Source organism: Magnolia sinica, chromosome 1 (assembly GCF_029962835.1).
Source record: "Magnolia sinica isolate HGM2019 chromosome 1, MsV1, whole genome shotgun sequence".
Taxonomy (NCBI): domain Eukaryota; kingdom Viridiplantae; phylum Streptophyta; class Magnoliopsida; order Magnoliales; family Magnoliaceae; genus Magnolia; species Magnolia sinica.
The window spans coordinates 20,592,521-20,615,934 of record NC_080573.1 but is presented as its reverse complement, the minus strand read 5'-3'; the positions used below and the strand labels follow the sequence as shown (position 1 = coordinate 20,615,934).

Genomic DNA, 23,414 nt, shown 5'->3' with positions numbered 1-23,414 from the left:
GAGATCGTATTGGGCAACCAGCACCAACATGAATCTGATAGACACCTGCTTAACCACCGACGTGAATATCTTTGTGAAGTCGATTCCTTCTCTTTGAGGATAACCCTTCACTACCAACCTTGCTTTGTATCTATCCTATTTTATTTTGAATAACCACTTGCATCCGATCGCTTTTCGGCCCATAGGAAGCTCCACCTGCTCTCATGTGCGATTTTTATGCAACGAGTTTATCTCATCATCCATAAGTGCCTTCTACTTTTCTACATCAGGTTCATCAAGAGCATCCTGAATAGTAGATGGGTCCCCTCTTCTGTAATGAGGGCATATGTAATATTAGAGTCGTCCCTATATCTTGCCGGTAACCTGCGATCACGCGGTGAAGTTCTCCTCACAGGTGGCTGCTCCACCTGATCCTATACCTCTGTTTGCACATCTGTCTCTTCCTGAGTATCTTCTGAGTCAATCTGGACGTCTACGATCAACCTTTTTAATTCCTCTTGTACCTTTTAATCATTATTGTAGAATAAAGAGCTTTCTTCGAATCTGATGTCATGGCTAATGATGACCTTGCGTGCGACCTTGTCGAATAACCTGTAACCTTTCACACTAATATTATAACCAACAGAAATATACTTCTTAGCTCTATGGTCTAGCTTATCTCTCTCAACTGACGGTACATGAGAGTAAGTCTCATAATCAAATATGCGCAAATCTGAGTAGTCCATTTTCTGACCACTCCATAATTTCTCTGGGATTTTACACTCAATTGTCATTGAAGGAGACCGATTCACCAAATAACAAGTCGTGTTAACAGCCCTGTCCATAGGTCCTTGCCCAATGCAGCATTACTTAACATGCATCTAGTCCTCTCCAGGAGATTTGATTCATTCGCTCAGCCACACCATTTTGCTCGAGCGTGTGGCGTACTGTGTTGTGTCTGATGATCCCTTTATCTTTGCAATAATTATTAAACTCAATGGAGGTAAATTCTCCACCATTGTCAGTCCTTAAAACCTTTATTTTTCGCCCTAACTGTTTTTCCATCGTTGTCTTTCATTGTTTAAATACGATGAAAACTTCAGATTTACGTTTCATAAAGTAAACCCAAACTTTCTTGGAGTAATCGTTAATGAATTAAACAAACCATGATGACCCCCTAATGGAAACTTCTGGCAATGACCCTCATACGTTAGAGTGCACATAATCAAGTACTCCCTTATATACATGTTTTCCAGATTTAAAAGACAATCTAAATTGTTTACCATATATATAATGCTCGCATATATCTAAATTAGAATTTTTAAAAGATGGAATCAAACAACGATCAAATAGTACCTTCAGGCCTCGCTCACTCATGTGGCCCAGACGAGCATGGCTGTTGTCGCTCCACCTACTGAAGTGTTCCCAATCAACTTGTAAAGGTTTCTGTACCTTTGCGCTCTCATAACCAGGAGTGCCCCTTTTGAAACTTTAAGGATACTATCAATACTAGTGAACTTACATCCTATAGCCTCGAGTGCACCGAGAGAAATCATACTTTTCTTCATATAAGGAACGTGCCTGACATTAATCAAGGTGCGCTCCATCCCATCAAACATCTTGATGCTCATGGTACCAATAGCCACAACATTACAGGCTTTATAATTGCCCATAAAAATATGTCCACCATCACATTCCTTGTAACTGACAAACCAACTCTGATAAGGAGTCATATGATAAGATACTCCTGTGTCAATTATTCACTCGTCTTTATGATTTTCGTGTATGTGACCAATTATGGAAACAGACATAACATCACTACCATTTGTTTCTTCATCAGATGTGACAACATTGGCCTCCTTAAAAGAAGCCGCTGAATTTTATTTCTTTGCTTTACGATTTCTACAATCCTTCCTCATGTGTCCAAACAACCCATAATTTCGACACTTTAATTTTCCTTTACCCTTACACTTGGATTTGGATCTAGGCCTTGAAGATCCTGCACCTCACTCAGAATCTTTGCCCCTCGTAATTAGTGCATCGGAAGATGCCCTTATGTTGCCGTTTAGCTTTCTCATAGCCTTCCCTTCAAGGGCTGAGATAACGGTGTCGACACTTAGAATTTTATTTGTGGTGCACATTGTCTCTGAATGACTCCTACGATGCAGGAAGAGAATTCAACAATATGCATGCCTATTCCTCATCTTTGTACATATCCAGCAATTAACACATCAATTTATTAAAGTTGTTGATGTAGGCTTCTAGATCTCCACCCTCTGCCATCTTGAAGGTATAACACTGTAACTTCAAGTGTAGGCGATTTTCAGAGGATTTCTTTGCATAGATGTTCTCTAACTTCACCCACAAACTAGCCGCAGTTTTCTCCCTCAAAACATTATAGAGAACCTCATCCGTGAGACATAAACGAATAGAGGCTAAAGCATTACTATCAAGGTTTTCCCATTCATCATCTTTCATGGTAGATTTTCGCTCCTCAAGAGCATTAATCTCACATTGCTTGGTTAATAGGCTAATCATCTTAACCTTCCATAACTCAAAATTATTTTTTCCTGAGTACTTCTCAATATCAAACTTGTCATTTCTCATTATTACTAATCCTGCAGATTCAAATCTATGCCCCAACGATTGCTCTGATACCACTTGTTGGGGATTTGTGTTACAGAATTACACAGATCTATATCTAGGATAACAATCCAATAACGCCAGGCAATCACAAGAGAACACAAAGATTTAATGTGAAAAATCTTTGCAGGAAAAAACCACGACATAAAGCGACTGAAATCCACTATGAAATAGAAATTACAAAGAGAGAGGACTTACCTAATTCAAACTATCTCGAATCTCACCCTAGCTACACCCTTTGATAACCCTAAAACCCTTTTAGAAACCCTTAAAAAACCTTTAAGAAGCCTTAGAATCTTTAGAATATCCCTAGGGACCCCTATTTATAATTTAGGAAACAGTGCTTACACACTTAGTTTGAAAAATTTCAGAAACCGCACCAAATTTACGCAGTCCGCACGTGGGCTGCGTAACCCTTGACTAGTCGAGTCAGGGCCTCGACTGGTTGAATGACCCCTTCGACCGGTCGAGCGGCGTAGACCTCCAAAAAACATAGCACGCTGGATTTCGAGTCGAGCCAGTGCCTCGATTGGTCGAGCAGCGCGATGATGGACAGATTTAAGACATCTATTGACAACAGAACATTTTAACAATAGTCAATGTATTAATATATTTTATGAATGTGTAGTGTATTTTTATATAATTCTTATGAAATTATGGTTATGAATATTTAAAATATAAATCGTGGCTTGGATTTAGAGTTAGGTTTGGCCAACTCGGGCATCAAGTATTAGGGCATGACAATTATATTATTTATTTCACCCAAAAACTATTGTAAAATAATAGTTTTATAATGCGAAATGTAATGATTATATTTTACTTTACCTTGTTCCTTTATAAGTGTATTTGATACGATAGTCTAATATAAATTAGTAATAGATATTATTCTAGCTTTCAGATATGGTATGGATTTTGTAAGAGTGTAGGCTCAGTTGAATCCTAAAAACAATAGCTAGCTAGAACTTTGTTGCATCATTGGGAAGTGTAAACTATCTAAAAAATCCAGCAGTGCAGTGTACCATTGAGCCAAAGTTTCTTTCTTATTGAATCTAAAAAAGAGGCCATTACAAATTGGGTGGATTGCGCCAAGCTCCACTCATTTATTTAACCTTGCATCGCGTGCACATCTCCATTTCTTAGTCATGGAAATTACAAGATTAACATGCTTGGTCTTCTCCTTGGTCAGGTGCTCGGCCACATTCTCTCCATACTTCTTAAACAAACCATCCACTATTGCCTCTCCAAAGTGATTTGCAAGCATGGATTCTGACACCACTCTTATGATCTTTGCCACATTCCTCCCTCTTGTAAGTTTATCGAACACAGAGTCTTCATTATTGTCATTGTCATTAGGATCCCAATGTAATTCAATAACTTTGTGTCGGTCTAAATGGAACGATCTATCAGTTTCAATCACATTCATCAATTCTTGAACAGAAGGTGAATAATAAGGAAGATTGAAAGAATCCACTTCTGCTTATTTGATGATTCCCTGAATTAAAAGGAATAAGCAGAAGCTATGTGGGCCCAGCATGATGTCCATAAAAATTTACTCCATTCATCAAATTCATAAACTCATGGTAGGGCAACAACCCAAAAATGAGGCATATCCAAAACTCAGGTGGGTGCCAAAAAAAGAAGTGAGAATGGAAACAATACTCACTATTGAAGCCTTCCCATAGCTTATTATGCCGTATATACGTCATCCAAATAATTTATAATGTTATTCCCACTAGGATGAACTAAAAACAAATATTTGTGTGATTCAAAACTTTTGCGGCCTCTAGAAGATTTTTAATGGTAGGTGTTTAATCTCCACCATTTCTTGTCAAGTGGCCCACTTGGGTTTTGGATCTATCTCATTTTTGGGTTCTTGTCCTATAGTGAGCTTGTGAAATTGATAGACAGCTAGGCAGCAGCTGAGGTCCCTAACCAATGGGCAAACTATCCTTGCCAACCAGGTGGATCTCTGTAACGACCTTGGAAATTTTGTGCTAATCTTTCCTTAAGTAGTTGTTTTGGGGTAGTTAGTGCTTTACTTGATTGCTTGTGAAATTCGCATCAATCACTTTAAATTGTATCTGCATGGCTCTAAACGTGCAGATTAGTGAGCGCTACGTTACTCTGAAATCTGGGATCCATCGCTAAATCCAGTTGTTCTGGGGATTTTTTGGAAGATCTGGATCGGACCTAGACCGCGCATCGAAAGTCCGATGGCGATGATCTTAAATTGCGGTCCGAGTTGGGCTTGGTCTTCACCTCAAAAATCAAGTCGATCGGACGTTAGGTCGATTTGATTGAGTTCGAGTGAAGAGTGTGAGAACGGTTGGAATTTAATAAGCTTTTTATGAAATCGGAGTCGTCGCTTTTGCGACGATTTTAAGCATTCTCGACCGTTGGATTCGACCCAATTTCACCCTACGATCGGGATGGTTGGCCCGGCATATCTTAGTGCTTGTGGACTGATCGAGTTTCGTGACCGTTGAATTGAGTGTGGTCCGCCACGGGTGATCTATAAATCTGATCGATGAAAACTCAGGCTGACCTAGATCCATGGTCGGTGAGCTTAAGTCCGACCTTTCGTGGTTATAGGCCCACCGAAGTGCTTCGTTGGATCGAGAAAGGCGTACTTTGGTTATTACCTAAGTATACCTTGACCACGGGTTATTTCCATCATTTTAAGGCCTATATATAGTCCTTAAACCCTAGCTCTCATTTCCATACGAATTTTCTCTAACCCTAGCTTGGAGAGAGAGTGGAAAAGAGAGAGTTAGTGAGAGAGATTGGTTGGTGAATCATCTTGATTCTTCCTTGTTCTTCTTCACCTTTGAATCTTCACTTTGAATCGTTCCTCGGACGATTCTGAGTTCTTTTGGGGTAAGTTAAACTAACCCTAATTTGTGTTAGAGCTTAGATTAGACTTGGTGTTGTTGTATCTCATTTCTATCCTTATTTTAGGGTATTCTTGCGCCGTTGACGAAGACAACTCGTCTAAATCAGTTCGGCGGTTCTTTCTTTGCTTAAGGTGCGGACTTTAAGTGTATAGGTTATGGTTTTCAAGGCTTTCAATCCCAGTTAGTGATTTATTCTTGTTATGGATGAGATTTCACATGCCAAATGTTGTGTTTACATCGCTTTCCTGTTATGCCTATGCTATATTGAGATTTGTGTATTCTAAGTGTATTTATAAAGTACCGTATACGTATAAAATACGCACTTGTGTTTGCCATGATTATTGGTCATGTATGTATGCTAGATGCATGTATGACAGCTCCTTGATAAAAGGGAATTGTCTAAGTGCATGTATTCCAACATACGTCATGTATGTTATTCCTTGTATGCTAAGTGTTTGTAGAAATGCATGAATGACCTAAGTGTAACTGATTACACTAAATGCAGGCGTTGAGAAGTGGTTCTCAATACTTCTATGGATGCGCATGATTTCCCTTATGCATTTACATTCCAAGTTATTTAAATTCAAGCATCTCCTATGCTTACATTTATGTTAAGTTGATATTATTCAGATGTGTATGTAACATGATTTGAGTTATTGTTCCATTCTTGTTTTACATTCCATATGAATATCGTCGTAGTGTAGGATGTTTGGGACTATGCCTTAGTCCTGTAAATCGGTAATTGTCGCTTTGGTCGTGGTTGAGATTTCTTTCGCGACGTGTGACTCTTTAGACGAACACTATTAGTATTAGAGTTGTGGGCAGTGGTTTGGCCACGAGGAGTGTTTTCGATCTCTATGTCGTTCAATTCAGCGTGCGCTCGTGCTAGTCGAGTTCGTCAACTAACCCGATTGTCCAGTGTATGTTAACCATGTATGGGCGCTACGCTTGAATCTAGGTACCGAACTTACCAGTGAAATCCTAATAACCATGGTACTGATCCGCTAAGACTCATGAGCCGGACATGGTGGTATGGGACACCGTGGTCAGTCGGCCTACGCTGGGGTGACGAGCCTCCCGTAGTGACCAGTGAGCAACTAAACTCGTGAGCCGATTATGGTGGTATGGGACACTATATTCGTCCTTTGTCGGCCTACATTGATTGGTGACGAGCCCTTTGTAGTGACCTCGAACATACCTGGATACCACAAGGAGGTGACGAGCCGATCTGTGGTAGTAAGGGCATGAAAGGCGTGCATTGATTGGTGGAGCCCTTTGCTACGACCTCAACTATATGATCGTATGAGATGTCTAGGATTGACGACCCTAGTATGGATCACTGTTTGGATGATGATATGAGGAAGGTATCTTAGCTTCCCAATCCTGCTGTATGAATTGGACTAATAACAACTTGGTAATCATATCCATGCACCGCATTTGCATGTGCTTTGTAGATGTGGCGCACTTTGAGGCGATGTCATGCGTAACGTAAGATGAAGACGCCGAGGGTGTACGCGTGAGGGCACGCATCATATTGCATTCATACTTGCATTAACAAGAGTACTTAGGATTTATTTAATTGTCCTGCTTTATCATTCTTGTTTGATTGAGCGATAGCATGTTAACCGATTGCCTTATTGTTCCACCGAGTTGATCACTCACTCCCACGTTTCAGGCGGTGTTTCACACCCACCGGACTCATCTTAGGCCACTGATGTTGCGAGATGTGGATGCGCGTCGAGGCGAGGGGAGGCTGGATGCGACGAGCAGTGCCTTCTCCTATATGCGGTTTTGAGACGGGTTCTAGCGAGCCTCGTGCATTGCGCGGGATCTATGGGATTACTATTTTTGGGAACTGAAATGATGTAACTTGTACTTATAAATTTTGATAAATAACACTTTTACACGATCTGGTTGTATATGTAATTCAGGGACTTACACTTGTACACATATTTTACTATAAGTCTTCCGCTTGCTTTATTCACTTATCCCTGAATCATATCTGCGTTTTGGCTTAATCTATCCCATGTTTATGTGCTAATACAGTCAACATACATCATTCATTAATTATGTTGCATAAGTGATGTTTTGGAACTCGGGAGCTGAGTTATGCTCGACCCCCGAATTTCAGGGCGTTACAATCTCTCTAGTTGGCAAGAATAGTTTTCCCTCTAGTCAAAGATTTCTTATTGTGAGATGTTTTTTTCATGTGAACCCTCAATAACATTAGACTGTCTCAATCCTCCACATCCCACAACTAAGCCATCTAAATGTGAGAGAGAGAGAGAGAGAGAGAGAGAGAGAGAGAGAGAGAGAGAGAGATGGCTCAATCGGCTTAACTGATTCAACCACCACTCAGTGGAAAATAACACTTTTCAAAGGTTCGGACCTTAAGATTAAGCCCTATGGATCTCCATTTAGATATATCCAAGTTTCTAGAAAAAAAAAAAAACTTAAATACTATGATAGAGATTTACTTGATCAATGCTATTAAGAAACTTTCAATGATATTCATTTTATTATCCAAAAAATCTCTTCTTGATTTATCGTAGATGGAAAAGAACTGAAAGCCAAATATGTCAGCCTTTGGAATAGGACCAAAAATGCCAAAGTTGTTTATATAGGTGGACCCACATGTGTGGAACACATGATAAAAATGAAAGGAGATGAATTGGTGTCTTTCTTTGTTGCACCCTCCCTGTTGAAATAAGATTTATTTATGAGAAGTTAGGGTTTTAAGGAGACTAATTATGACACTTTTCGTAAAACTCCAACATGCGTGCTAGGTAACTTTTGTAGACCAGGAACTACATGGATGGAACTTTCATGAGATCCACCTCGTCCATCAAGTATAATGCCTCGTTCCAATAATTGAACTTAAAAAATCATGATCATTTAAAGCTCAGGTAGGCCACACCACGGGAATTGGGAAACAATCAAAGGCAAAGCTGCCACCATTAGTTTTGTGTAGGACGACTGACTGTGGTGTTTATATGCCATCAACCCATTCACCTGGTATATATAAATGTGTGTATGTATATATATATATATACACACACACAGACCCATACCTAATGAATTTAGAGGTTGCAAGTATAATTTTTTTGAGGTTTGTTTAATCATCCTGAATTTTTACGTTCTGACAAAAAAGGTTGTATGTGATGGATAATATGGATCTCATAAACATTAAAGTGAAAGTAACCCTGGTAGGTACCTAGCTTGAGGTACCCAAATGTTTTCCGTTTTCTTAGGGCTTGCTGGCCTGGTTTTGAGCTGGTGAGTAAGGTTCTTAGGCCAAGCTATTCAAAAATTCGATTTTGTTAGGCCTATGCTCGGCTCATTGACAGCATTACCTTTTCTATTAAGGCGCTTCCCCAGCTTGAAAACAACTCAATTTACTACTATGATGGGCCGGGCCACGCCTGCTTCCTATAAAGCCTAAGAACATGAGAAGATGGGCTTAAGCCCAAAATCAGGCCCAGCAGTTAAATGGACTGGCCCCAAACTCTCCTCCCAGTGAGCAGGCAATCTAAATCACCATGAGCCCACCAGGATGTTTATGTGAAATATAAAACCACCCATCATATAAAACAACCAATTTAGTAGGTAAGCCCGAAAATCAGGTCCATCCAAAAGTCAAGTGGGCTACACCACAAGGAACAGTAGGATGGTACTCAAAATATTAAAATCTTCTTGGGACCCGCTGAAGTATTTGATAAAGCAGATATTTGGTTTTCCCATCAAGGGATTGGATATCATATGAACATCATAGTAGGCCTTTAAAAGATTTCAACAGCGGACATCTCTATTCCTATATTTGCCGGCAGTGTGGCTTCCCGAGTTTTATTTATATATATATATATATATATATATATATATATATATATATATTTTGGAACGCTCACCTGCCACCCAGCTCGTAGAGACTACATATGAACTTTTTTGAGAACTCATCATATCTGATGAGTTTCGAAAATCTGAACGGTCCACATGAAGCAGAACCTCATGAAACCCCCGAGTATGAATTTTAACTTTGAAACAAAACTTCGGTGGGCCATGAAAAATGCAAACAGTTTCTTCCCTTGATTTGAATTTCCCTTTTCCATGGCCCACCAGAATCTTATATCAGGGTGAAAATTTGCCTTCTAAGGTTTCATGGGATTCTGCATCTTATGGACCATTCGGATTCAACAACCATGACACGTGTGCAAGGGTGCACACGTGTGTAGGTGCGTAGGTGAGCATGCCTCTCTCTCTCTCTCTCTCTCTCTCTCTCTCTCTCTCTCTCTCTCTCTCTCTCTCTCTCTATATATATATATATATATCATAGTGGACACCATAGAAATTTATGTTATCCACATTGGGTGTTGTCGACTCCATCGACAACATAGAAATTTATGTTGGACATCAAGTAGATATCGACTCCATTGACAAATGATTGATCCTATCAAAAAAATTCAAAAAATCTATGTTGGTTGCTAGAACATTTTGGTGTTAGTATTACTAGATGGAATTGAAAGAGTTCAATACCATTGACAAATCCTCAATGTGGTGTCGATGCAATTGAAGGTTCCATCGAAGATGTGTGCAGAACACCATCCATCCCATCACTTTTCCACTATAAATCTTAAAAATCAGTCAAATCCAGGACTTACGTGGACCACACTATAGGAAATAGTGTAAAATCATTATTGAAACTTCTAAATTCATGTGGTGTGGCTCACATGAGTATTGGAATGTCCTGGTTTTTGGGGAATCCATTTATCCTGATGTGATACATTGGATGAGTGGATTAGATGGAATATACACACTACAATGGTGGACCCCACATGAAATTTGTACGATTTTAATGGTTGGACTTCTCCTTTCGATGGTCTCCCATGATGTAGCCCACGGATGTGGATTGCGTACTACCCCTGCCCGTTCATAGCTAGGAACAAGTAGGAGTTCCAAGGGGCCACCACTGATGTATGGGTTTAATCTACACCGTCTATCCATTTTATCATATCATTTTTAGGCTATGATTGAAAAAATGAGGATTAAACAATAACAAATGAAAACTTTCCGGGGACCACAAAAGTTTGTTTTCCCTTCATATAGGCCTATGTGACATTATGAATAGGTTGGAAGGCCTTAGGAAGGTTTCCACAGTGGGTGTCATTATTACCATTGCTTCCTGTAGTATGGTCCATTTGAGCCTTCGATCTGCCTCATTTTTACGCTGGCACCTTAAGATGATACGGCAAAATGGATGGACGGTGTGGATAAAACTCATACACACGGTGCCCCTCGTGTCCCCGTCCGTTCCCAGCTACAGAAAGGCGTTACTACCCAATCCGTGTCGGTTGCCAACTCGAGATTTGGAGACGGATTACCTACTGACAGGCTGAATAGCCAGTGTCTACTGATGTGACGTTACCAAGCTACGTGGGAACCCATCACGATGTATGTGTTGTATGATCTGAGTCATTCTTTGTCTTGTGCCTAAAACTATCTCTCCAAATGGATGGATAGTGTGAATACAATACATATATCGTGATGGGTCCTACGTAGCTCAGTGACGTCACTTCAAAAACCATTCTCACTGCTCAACTGTCGGTATCTAATCCGCGTGGAACGGACGCGGATTTCCTGTGAAACGCTTTCGGGGGAGTTCCTGCGCTGGAAACTGAGGTGGGCTGCAGTGATGTTTGCAGGAATCCAATCCGCCCATCCGTTTTGTGAGCTCACTTTTATATATTAAACCAAAAATAAGTAGCATCGAAGACTGAGCCGTACCAAAAGGAAAAGTTAGTTAGAAAAATTCCCATTGAAACCTTCGTGGGTGGACAATGATGTTTACCATTCCTAACCTCATACCTATTGGGATTAACTGAAAACATAAATATTAGCATTATTCAAAACTTTCATGGCCCTAGGAATGTTTCAACTGTATATGTTCAATTCTCACTTCTTTAGCCCGCATAAGCATTGGATCAGGACAGGTTCCATTCCTTGGCTGAGCTGTAGATTCAAGGAATTTCAACTTGAGGTCTTGGGTTCCAAACCCATACATGCTGAAATGCCACTGCGACAAATAAACATCACCGTGGGGTCTCCTGTGGCGTAGTCCACTTGATCTTTAGACATTCTTTAATTTGATATTTAAGTTGGCCCAAAGCCTACTGAGTAACTCAATTAGCAATCCAATCACGGTATATCTCAGTGAAAAGAAGTGGTTTCATCCACGTCAGCAACATGAAGTCATTTTCCAGGTGTCGAATGAAAAGCCCATCATTTATTATATATTTCAACTGTACTTGTCTTACTTTACTGTATTTATAAGTATTATTATTATTTCATTTCACCGCCTTATTTAATAAAATGCTGCAACATGAAGTCGTTTTCCAGGTGTCGAATGAAGGGCTCAATGAAGCCCACCTTAATGTATGGGTTTTATCCTCTCCGTCCATCCATTTTGCCAGTTCATTTTTTTATATCACCACAAAAATTAGGCAGATTCAAGATGCAAGTGGACAACACATTGGGGATTGAATGCCCACCGTTAAAATTTCCTTAAGAGTCTATGAAACCGATATTTGACTTTTCCATTTATCCATGTCTATATGACGTTTTAAACGGGTAGGATGGCAAATAAACACCGAAGAAGGTTTGTGTGTGGTGCTTGTCATTACCACTGCATCTTGTGGTGCGGCAAACTTGAGCTTTGGATCTACTTACTTTTGGCTCATACCCAAAAAAAAAAAAAATGATTGGACGGCTTGGATAAAATCAATAAATCATGAGCCTCACAAAAGCCCTGCTTGATATTGGGACCACCAAAATTACATAATTCAACCCGTTCATAAGATGCATCACTTCAGAAAACTGCAATATCTCGTAAGAAAATTTATATGGGCCACAACACAAGGAATGTGTTGAGATGGAACATCAACCGTTGATTATCGTGGGGGTTCATCATTAATTGTGTATATATAATCAAGGATGTTCAGACCCTTCATCCAGTCCAGATGAAGAGTCATGCCAAGAGATTTATGTTTTTTTTTGCATGACAGCTCTCTCGTAACTGGTTCCCTTTTTGTGTGGCCCACATTTGCTTTGGATTGGACTGATTTTTTGGCACTAAGGGATTTCAAAGGTATCACATCTGATAGACGGATTGGATGGTGAAAATACACTGCGTGGACCCCAATTTGGGCAGTACAACCTTAACCTCAACGTCGAACCGGTCCTGCCCAAGCACAGCGCTTGGGTGCAGTCATTGGAAACCTGTTATGAATGAAGATGCTCACCTGATAGAGCCAATGCAGACTATAAGAAGAGTGAACAAAGTCCAGACTCTCAGTCGGGGAAAAGCCTGCCGTAAAAAGAACCAGGTACTCCCGCGATGAAACATGGCCCAAAATCAGGCCCATTCTTTTGTTTGAGTTTCTCATAGAAGCCTGCCAAGGACTTGAAAATGTTGTTGAAGTCATTCCCTAGAAGGTCATTTAAGAACACTCGGAACTCGGGCGATGAACGGCCGAGATGACGTCGTTTCTTGTCCACTGCATCCATAATATTAGAGATGGCAAGGAATGTGTTAGGCCCTGATGAACAGCCCATGTCTACAATGCCCAAGCTCCTGGGGAAGGTGGTGCAGTAGAGGTCTATTATTCTTTTTTCTATTATGGTTTTGACCTTTGATATGGCTCTTTCCCATAAAAACACAAGAGAAATCATTAATTGATCAGTGCAAATGAGTTGAATTGGGGTTGTGGACCGTCCAACCATAAAACCAGACCCATTATTTATGTGCCACCCATACCAATATCTGACCCAATTGAACGGTCGGATCATCTGATTGACAAGACTTGTTAAGTAGACAGCCCAAATGAGTTCTTAAAAAAGATTTCCAGTCTTCTTTCTTTTGTTTTATTTATTTTTTATTTATTTTTTATTTTTTTGTTTTTATTTAATTTTATTTTTAAATGCTTAGACTGCTCAGAGTGCCTTGAACTGATGATCTGAACCATCTAACATGCCACATCAAAAAACATATGTTCATAACAAAATATGATTTTTTTATATGCAATTATCACATGGTGGTATACACTAAGAGCTGGGCCGAGTTCGAGCCAGGCTGACAACTTCTTAAACACAGCTCTAGCCCAGCTCATTCATTTAATGGGCTTAATATTTTAGGTCTAGGCCCAGCCCTTGAGCCCTGTATTCACCAAGGCCCGGCCTGAAGCAGGCCAAGCCCAAAAGCCTGAGAGGCCACAATCCTTTTTACAAGATCAAGGCTGTTTATTAGGTGTGCCCACGTCGTGCATGATATTGACCTAAATTCTATTAATACGTTAAATGATTTAGACGGTCTGATGAGCTCTTAGACACAACTCGACCCAGCCCGATTAATTTAAATGTTGGGCCTGGCTCACCCTTGGGAAGCACACCGGAAGTGCGCCAACCCGACCCATTGACAGCCTGATGCATTAGAGTTGAAGGACAGTAGAGATAAAGATCCAGTGAGACCCGTATAATCTTAAAACATATGTAGTAATGCATGTAATACCGTGAGAGGGGTTGTCAAGATTTCTGTGGTTTGATATCACACTACACCAAAGTCACTGAACTGGAACGGTTAGGATTTTGGTTCAGAAACGGTTTAGAGCCGTTTCTTATTTGAAACGGTAATGAACCGTTTCAGATTCGTCCGTCTAAAAGGCAAGCCCTACTCTCGTGCCTGTGTTGAGCCCACCGTGATATAAAGGTTTTATCTACACCATTCATCTCCTTTCTCATATCATTATACTACACAATGTATAAAATTAGTTAAAACCAAGGCTTAAGTGGACCACAAAGTAGGGATTGATAGTCCACCGTTAAAAACTTACCGAGAGATGCGGAAGTTCTGAATTAAGCTGGTACGTGGTTTCACCGAACGCGGATTGCGTCCAGCTCCGACCGTCTTGGGAATGGGTAGGAGATTTGAGTATCTTCTGTGATGTATGTATCTTATCCACACAGCCCATACAGATTTTCATATCATTCTAGATTATAGGCCCAAAAATGAGGCAGATACAATGCTCAACTGGACCACACCATATGAAGCAACGTTGATAATGATTCTCACCGTTGAAACTTTTCTAGGGCCATCATGATTTTTATTTTCCATCCAACCTATTCTTAAAGTTACACAGGACTGGATGAAGAGAACACACAAATATCAGCTCGATCCAAAACTTCTGGGGCCCCCAAGAAGTTTTCAACGGTAAGAGTTTAATCCCCATTGTGTAGTCCACATATCCATTGGATCGGCCTCATTTTTTAATTTGTATCTTAAAATGATACGAAAAAATGGATGAACGGAGTGGATAAGACCCATACATCACGGTGGCCACTCAAACGTCCTGCCCGTTCCCAGCTGGAGACGGGAGGGGTAGGACGCAATCCGCGTCCGTTTTCACTTCATCCGGGCGGGAGTCGGATGCAAGACCTATTCCTCTTCCTCTCCCTCGCTCTATCCAGACACCCCCCGCCCCTCTCCCCCCCTCTCTCTAACCTAAAATGCCCCAAAATCCCTTCCCAAATCTCCTTCCTCTCCTCCAATCTCTCCCCTCCAAAACCCTCCCCATCCCTCAGATCTTCCACCTTCAAATCCTCACCCTCCATCATCCCCCTCCAGTCCCCGCTCTCCGTGTCCCACCGCCGCGTCCCTGATCCGTCCTATCCCTTTGCCCTCCGTCGAATTTCGGAGGGTTTAGGGAGAGAGTGGAGGGTTTGGAAGTGAGGAAGACAATCGAGGCGCTGGATCAGTTGAGCGGCCTGCCGAGGAGAGGCAATGTTGAGGTTTGGGAGATTCCGAGCTTGGTGGATCTTGGCTCAGCCCAACTTCAACGATGGCTCAGGTTCGATGATGGCTCTGTTTTTTCTTTCGGATGTTCGGATGAGAGTCTTTGATTGTCTTTGATAAACAGTTGTTGATTTCAGACCAATCGATTTAAGTAAAGCGTTCTCTGGATTGGACTTTTTTTTAAAAATTAGTTAATTTATTTATATTCAATGTTCAGTTTTCATGTTGATTCCCGGTTTGGATTTCATTGAGGTTGTTCATATTTACATAATTGGATGAGGTATTATGCAATGCTCGGCTTGAATAGTCTGTCTTTTCATTTGGGCCAAGTGTTCCAAGGAGTTCCCACTTTCAGTGATTTGGTCCATCTGGTGGGCTGAGTGGCAGATGGGCGATTGACCAAAGATATACTCCAGGCATCCCATATGTATTTTTGTTGTTAACCATCTATTTTCAGGTCAATTATTGGATGGCTAGGATTGCACGACGGTGGATGTTCGTGCAGCTTCACCCCTCAATGGTGGGGTGTGCCTCGGGATGATCAGCCTTGATTTCTGAGAGGTGGGCCCCCCTTGATCAGAGTGTTGGCCAGAATGGGAGCGTCGGTAATTCAGGCGAGCATTTTATATTCCTTATCTGATTGAAATGCATGGAGAAGGGCGGCAATCTCCCTCAGGAAGCCAGACTATGGAAGTTCACTGGTCAGTGACTCATTTTCCACGCGAATCTGCTAAGAAACTCAATTAGAGGTTTAAATCTATATAATGTATGATTTTACAAAGTTGGTCTTTTGCATTTTTTGTTCAAGTAACTGTGTGCCTCTTGCTTAAAAAAGTGCATGCAATAGTTGTATTTTCATTAACTACATTTTTGTTCCAATAACTGCTTTCCATTAGAGAATGATGCCACTTTCACGTTCTGCAATTTTTAACTGCATGTAAAGGATCCTTTGTTGTAACTACCATTAATGGCTGAGTTTGCGATATCATTATTTCGTGACATGATTTTGGTCAATTGGCATCTATCTTTTTGTATCACCTTCGCATCCATCCTGTTCAATGAGCAAGGCCAGTTTGCCTCTTTTCCCTCTTTGGAATTTTTGGTGCTTGCCGGATGTCAACCTTCTTCTTAGTAGCGACATATTAGATGATTGATTTTTTTTTTTTTAATGATTTTGATGTGCATTTGGGCTTCTGACACATGCCATTCATTTTTCCTTTTCAATTGACAATATTATGTTCTTGCAGAGCCCTTGCGAGCATGCTTTCTGTTTGGAATGTGCAAGAAGCGATTCGAGCTGCTATCTGTAAGCCTACTTTTCATCTTTATACCCATAGCACAGTGCTAGATTGTTGGTTTGTTTGTTTTTTTTTGTTTGTTTTTTTTTTCTTTCAATTATTGTGGCATGCCTTTTCGCAGTGTTTTCAGTAGCGTGCGTAGCGTAGCGGTAGCGTACGCTACGTAGCGTAGCGTAGCAAAATCGCTACGTAGCGTATATCCCCTGTAGCATACGCTATGGCTTCGTAGCGTGTAGCACAGGTAGCGTGCGCTACTTGTAATCAGTGTTCGTAATATCGATATTATCGGCTGATAATATCGGTATCGGCAGTCAGTGATACGAAACCCCCAGAAAATACTGAAAAATACTGAAAAAACGCCAAACTTCCATTTATCGTGCGATATATCACAAAATATCGTGAGATATCGCCGATATATCGCACGATAAGGCCTGATATTGCAGATTTTTGCGTAGGACTGTAGTCGTGCGACATCCGGCGACATCTCATCCACATCCCATCCAGAAATTCCAAAAAAAAAAAAAAAAAAAAAAAAAACACTTACCTGTTCAATCCGCCCAAGAGAGTAGTGTTCGACTAGATTTGGGCGAAATCCACAGAAATCCTCTCTGAAATCGGGAGAAATCATCGCTAATATTTGAGAAATCATCAATCTGGGAGAGATTTTAGGGTTCCAGAATGCCGGAACCCTATCTGCGTAGAAAAAAATGGCGTGCGAGCCTTTTTTTAAGGTATTTGCGTTGGCTGGTGTACCGCACACCACGAGCTTACTGGCGCGTTGACGTCACCAAGTTTTGTGGGTCCCATCATAAGGTATGCATTATATCCAAACCGTTCATCCATTTGTCGGGCTCGTCGTAAGGCTTGGCCCGAAAAATAAGACAGATACAAGGATCAAGTGGACCACACTGCAAACAGCGGTCAGAGATTGAACGTCTACCATTGAAACCATTTTGAGGTCACAAAAGTTTTGGATGAATATGATATTCGTTTTTCCTCTTCATCCAAGTCTGTGTGACCTAATGAACAGATTGGATGGAAAATAAAAGTTATGGCGGGCCCTACGAATGTTTTAATGGTGAGAATCACTGTCCCACTGTTATCTGTGATGTGGTCCACTTGAGCTTTGGATATGACTCATTTTTGGGATCATCAACTAAAATGATCTCTCTAAATGGTTGAACGGTGTGGATATAATAAATACATTATTGTGGGGCCTATATAACTTCGAACCGCCAATGCAACTCGAGCTTGAGAGTGACAGCGCGCGCCTTCGGATGTGTATTTCCTGCGAAGCCCTTTTGCAGGCACTTCCTGCGCAAGGATGCTAGGGCCCAATGAGATGTTTATGAGAAATCCACCCCATTCATAAGTTTTGCCAGCTCATTTTAGGACATGTGACCAAAAATGAGGCGTATCCAACATTCAAGTGGGCCACGCGAGAGGAAAAAGTGGGCATTTAGTGAGCACCGTTGAAGCATTCTTATGGCCAAAAAAGTTTTGTGTCAGGCTATCTTTTGGGTATTTTCACTTTATCACATTTGTAAAGACCTTATGAACGGTTTGGATAGCATATAAATAGTAAAGACCTTATGAACGGTTTAGATATCATACAAAATAACTTGGTCTTTTTAGTTTTTTCCCGATTTTTTCCCTTTTAAAATGCCGGTTACTGTCAGTTTATGTTCTTTATACTTGTATTGTACTTAATGCTCTTAACTTTGGAATTTTTATTTTGAAGAATGTGACATTTATATATTTTACTTTTTTCCTTACTATTTAATATATATATATATATATATATATATATATATATATATAAATATAATTAAAAAAATAGAAGTATTGTGTAGCTTACGCTACACGCTACGCTATTTCGCTACACGCTACGGAGGGTTGAACGCTACGCAACACGCTACCGCTATTTAAAACACTGCCTTTTCGACATGCATAACCTTCTATATTGATTCTTGGGGGCCAGGGTAGTTCATATAGTGATGTTTAATTTTCAGACTTTCCAATGCAATGCTTGGTTCTACACTCAAGTGAATGTTTTTGCTTTATATAGATTTTACTCCTAATAAGCATGCTTTGGACCTCAAGGGAAAGCTGTTACAGTTTCAAAAACTGTTGTCTTCAATCATTTCACAGATAACCTCGTTGCTATGATTTTACTCCTAAGAGCTGGGTTCAATGCTCCTAAGCTGAATACCGCAAGGATTAGATCAGCTAATTTGTTATCTTATTCGTGCCCAGAAGTTCAGTCTCCTTACCTGACAATTTCTCTGGGTCTTAGTCCAACAACATTGCTTGATTCCCTTGTTTTCCTTTCGAATTCTCTGGTAAGATTTAATACTAGCTCGGTTTGCATTCTATTTCTGGTTGTTGTGGTTTGTCTCTAAATGGATGTTAGAAGCTGAAAAAAAAAGGATGAGTTGAGAAGCTGATATGGAAATGATCATCAACACTTCTCTGGATTTATTGAAAAATGGGATTCAAACTCCAAACAAATTGGAACCTTTTTACAAGGTATTTTCTTCATATTTTAGACAATTTATAGAAAGTAAAAGAAAATTTCACCTAGAAATGCATTTCGATGCTTTTATAGGTGCCTTTTATTTTGAGTAAAAATCTTATGATTTATGATTCCAGTCAAATCTTATGGAAGACAATTGAATCTTAGGTTGGACTCCTTCCCATAGAATCACGATTGAATCTTATGATTTTTTCTGGTGGAGCAAAATCACGATTGAATCTTATGATTTTTTAAAACTCTACACTTTCTACTTTCTAGGCCTCGTTTCAATTTTGTATGTCTTCACTTTTAGTGGGTATGCTGGAATTGAATGAATAACTCATTGTCGGGACACAAAACCTCACCCAACTCCACTGTGGTCATACCCTTCACAAGGGTTTATTCATATTTTTGTAGGCTTATATTCATGGAGTCATTGCTCTCTCTTCTTTTTTTTTTTTGTCTTTTTTTTTTTTTTTTTTTGTATTATTTTATTTCTAATGGTGGTATACAGTGGTCTTCTATGTATTGGTAACTCTTCCTTTCAACGTAGTTTCCTTTATTGCTCCTTACTAAATTCTTGTTATCCATTAGTAAGGGAAAATGTTTGTTGTGCTGATGTTGTGTGATTAATGGTACATGATTTTGTGGAATGCTTATGGGTGTAAACTTGGTGTCATGAAGCATGAACTTTACAATTTTGTGCAAAATGATATATACTTGTTTTTTTTAGCAGGTCTGTATATTCGCACATGGTCAAACAGGTTCTGGGAAAACCTATACCATGATGGGTAGGCTGGAAGATCCGGAGCAAAAGGGACTGACACCTCGTTCCCTAGAACAGATTTTTCGAACCAGCCAATCACTTTTATCCCAGGGGTGTTCATATAAAATGCAGGTCAGTGTCTAAATTTTTTGACTAAATATCTCCCTTTGTTCTGATTTATGGGCGATCTTAATTTTGTTCAGATGTATTTTCCTTTTTAATGTTTGTAGGCATCAATGTTGGAAATATACATTGTATAGTTTACGTTCTTCTCTTTACCTCCCTATGAGATGCCTTGTACTAGGCTTGGTTTATATTATTGGCTTCCATCTTCTAGCATGTATTCATCAATCTCAATTAGTTTCTACTAGGTGATATTGTTTGTGCTTCCCAGATTTGAATTTACATGGGGGGCAACATTGTTTTAGAATTTATCCATGATAGGGTGGTTCTTGTGTATCTTGGGTGTCTTAGCGACTGCCTTTCAAGATGAAACCAAGAAACTTCTTCTTCTTCTTCTTCTTCTTCTTCTTCCTTCCTTCCTTCCTTCCTTCCTTCCTTCCTTTGTTCCCTCCCTTCGAGGTTTATTTGCTTAAACTAATGTTTTAGTCAGTCCACTGAAACTATTAACATAATCTTTGCCTTCTTCATTTCTTTACAAAATTCAACTTTTGTCATACCCTTAGTCACTTTGAAGCATTATGTGTTATTTTTGTGGATGTTTGGTAGTAGTAACTGTTGTAGTTTCATCACTGAGGCCATATACACAGTTTTGGTATTGATTATGAATTTGTAGCTATTGAAACTTTAAAGGAGTAAATTCTGTATGCTAATCATTTTCTTTTCTATTTTGCATGGAAATAATGTATTCATGAAGACCTTGGACACATTCTTCTTGATGATAAAGGTCAGTCCAACCATTCTTTTCTTCATCTTCTCTTTCCACGATTCTTCCAGATAATTTTAACCCTAGACATGTAATATAATCGTCTCATAGAACTTTGTCTTTGCATTCAGTTGTTTCTTTCAAGTGGGACTTTTGCCTGATCGAAAATTCTTTTTGCTAATTATCAATACATGATTGGAACCATGATTCCCAAAGTAAAACAGAAAATGAGATTATGGTTCAAAAAACAAAACAATTATTTTTAACTCAGAAGACTAGAGTTTAAGCCTTCTTAAATCTGTTATATTGCTTGATCTCTATATGCTTTTTAGGCTTTCCGTAGATAGTCATGATAAGCATTTTAATGGTTATTCATCGACTTTTTTAGATCTTGGAAATGAACCTAGAAGATGAAGCTGAGGAAGATGGTGCCAATGTTGATCTTTACTCATGAAGGAAGGGGAAGTGTGTCGTTCTATAAACATCTACAAGCCAAGTGAGTTTGGATTTCTTTTTTCATTGATTCAGTATCTCTTGGATTGCTTTATCTGGATTAGACTATTGTGTTTTTTTTTTTTTAATTGGATGGCCGCGTAAGTTATATTTTTCTTTTTCTTTTTCTTTTTCTGTTAGCTTTTTGAGCCATGCTTCAGCTTATAGAGGTTTATCTGTAAAATGCCTTCATTTACAATTTTTTAAAAATAGCATAAAGAGAAATCCTAATTAGAGAGGGCCCATAAGTGGACCCACATGCCCAGCCCCAGGCCTAACAACTCGATCACACTACACATATATCCATATTGCTGTGTAAGATAGAGCCCCCTTTTCATCTCTCTGTATGAGCTGCCCAGATCTATGCTGTAGACTGTCCACGTCTACCATGTAGTTTGAGAGAGAGAGAGAGAGAGAGAGAGACCTGGAGTGTTGAGTTATTGGCGTAGCTGGTCTCGCCAGCTCCACCAATCATGTGAAGAACTTGCTGCACTTCCATAGCTTCTCTTTGAAAGGGTAAAGAGCCATGCTTCAGCTTATATAGGCCTTCTACTTAGTGGCATAAATATCTATGGGTTGTGGCACGTGCACACGTGGACAGAGGAAAGGAGATACAGGGAATGTGTAAATGATTTTATTTTTATTTTTATTTTAATGCACCGAAAAGGTACCCACATCATCTGTCCCGTCCAAATTAGAGGTTCTGGTGCATGAAACGCATGAAAGACATGTAGATGAAAAGGAACAGCTTAAGGAATGGAAATGAAGTTCCTGTGATAGGAAGCTATTTGGGGCCCAAAGATATTCCCTTGACAAATCCACTCCGTCCATTAGTTTCAAAAGATCACAATAGTATTGAAATCCAAAAATCAGGTAGATACAAACCTCAGGTGGGACACGCCACATGAAACGGTTAGAACGGAAACGTCCACCTTTGAAACTTTCCAAGAGCTGACCAGGATCTTTATATGCCATCTAAACCGTTCATAGGCTTTCTGCCACTCAGATAAACTGTGGGTACAAATATCTTCCGGATTAAAAACTTCTGTGGCCCCCACAAAGTTTCCAATGGTAAGTATTTATTGATTGTTGTTTAATCTGTGTGACCCACCTAAGTGTTGGGTCTGCCTGATTTTTGGATACTGAAACTAATGAATGGAGTGGATTGGTCACAGGCATCTCTGTCGGCCAACATAGCTTCCCACCATAGGAACTTTGTGAGGCCCAAGTACACTGGCAAGTCACTTCCAAAATGAACAGTAACATGGCTGGGTATCGTGCAACACATGAGTAGAAAGAGGAGAGAGGGGATTGGCTGGAGAGTAATATGAGCAGGTACATTTTAAAAATATTGTGGTCCTTACGAATTAGGTAACTAGGCCCACCGGGCATCCGGACGTATGTAGAGATGGATGGTATTATTGGACCCACTGTGATGTATATATTTTATCCACGCCATCCATTCATTTTGAAAGATCATTTTAAGGAATGAGCCCAAAAATAAGGCATATCAAAGGCTCATGTGGACCACACCATAGAAAGTAGTGAAATTGAAAACCTACCATTGAAAATCTTTTGGGGGCTTTAAAAATTTTGGATGTAACTAATTTTTGGGCGCATGACGTTGAATTTAATTCTAAATCTAATGGACGGAATGTATTCGACACATAAATCATGATCGGACCCACAACCCTCATAACATGACAACCTCCACCCTTATTACATTACAACCAAGACCTCCATACATCGCATGACAACCTCGACCCATATAACATGACAACCACGACCCATATAACATAACAGTCACAGCCCATATAACATGACGAACACAACCCATATAACATAACAACCTCGACCCTTTTTACATTACAACCATGACCCATATAACATGACAACCACGACCCATATAACATGACAAACACAACCCATATAACATAATAACTTCGACCCTTACTACATTACAACCACGACTCATATAACATGACAACCACGACCCATATAACATGACAAACACAACCCATATAACATAACAACTTCAACCCTTACTACATTACAACCATGACTCATATAACATGACAACCACGACCCATATAACATAACAAA

General features: G+C 39.9%; 1 pseudogene; it reads right to left on the bottom strand.

Moving 5' to 3' along the window:
- Positions 1 to 3,718: 3,718 nt before the first annotated feature.
- LOC131244748 (probable methyltransferase TCM_000168) lies at positions 3,719 to 21,823 on the bottom strand (annotated as a pseudogene).
- Positions 21,824 to 23,414: the final 1,591 nt, after the last annotated feature.